At 58.5% G+C, this 889-nt stretch overlaps 1 long non-coding RNA gene across 1 annotated transcript; it reads right to left on the bottom strand.

Moving 5' to 3' along the window:
- Position 1: 1 nt before the first annotated feature.
- Positions 2 to 763, bottom strand: LOC104997685. The gene is made up of 3 exons (XR_826354.1): positions 712 to 763; positions 422 to 601; positions 2 to 22 (listed from the first exon to the last, which is right to left on the bottom strand). It is a non-coding gene; the product is annotated as an uncharacterized LOC104997685 (long non-coding RNA).
- Between the last annotated feature and the right edge of the window lie 126 nt (positions 764 to 889).

Here is an 889-nt window from a genome sequence, read left to right as displayed (position 1 = left end):
GCTTCACCAGCAGCAGCCGCATCTGACGAGACTCAGAGGACTCAGCACTGGACCAGAGAGCTGGCCCACTGCCCTCCACTCGGGCACCAAGCCCAGTGCGGGGCAGCTTCTCCTCTGAGAGCCCCCACAGGGGAGAGACCCACCGTGCTACTCAGAACACAGCTATCTCTGCCCGGCACTGCCCAGCTCACTCCACTCTCCCCCCGCACCCGCTGGTTCAGCCCACCCAGATAGATAACCGACATTCACCAGGGGAAAAGGACCAGGTAATATTATCAGCAATCACAATCCTCTTCCCCTGCACAGACTTCCTGAGAAAATGAAGGAGCTGGTCTGTGTGGGGCAGCTGGTAGCTTCAGCACTCAGTCTCACAGCTCCCAGATTCACCCCTCACATCTATCAGCGCCAGCCTAGACCCAACCTGGTTATTAAACGGTGACTCCTCCAGCCGCTTCCCATACAGGGCCAGTTCTTCTCGCACCAGCTGGGCCCGGGCAGATGGCTCCAGAGGCCCCAGGGCCACCACGTGGGCACCTTGACTCTGCTCAAGGGTCTCCCCCAGGCCAGAATCACTGGACACGCTCAGCACTAGGTGCACCCACTGTGAGATTTGGACAAAAGGGTAGTGATGAAGAAAGAGAGCGGGGAGAATACTGTTGGAGAAGCCCCTCTCCCTACCCTCATCCCACCTCGCCTCCTTCTCACACTCACCCGGGGAAGGATCTTTGGGATCCAGTCCGAGATCAGCTGCCCACGCTGGTCCCATCCTGAACCCCCCTCCCACCTCCCTCCTTGTCCCGTTGCTCAGGATCATCCCAGTGCACCAGCCCTGAGCACCCTGTCTCATGCATCGAACCTGGACTGGTCATCTATTTCACATATGATAATA

Source organism: Bison bison, unplaced genomic scaffold, assembly GCF_000754665.1.
Source record: "Bison bison bison isolate TAMUID 2011002044 unplaced genomic scaffold, Bison_UMD1.0 scf7180017523011, whole genome shotgun sequence".
NCBI classification, from domain to species: Eukaryota; Metazoa; Chordata; class Mammalia; order Artiodactyla; family Bovidae; genus Bison; species Bison bison.
Note: the sequence above shows the minus strand (reverse complement) of the source record. Positions and strands in the feature narration are given on the sequence as shown.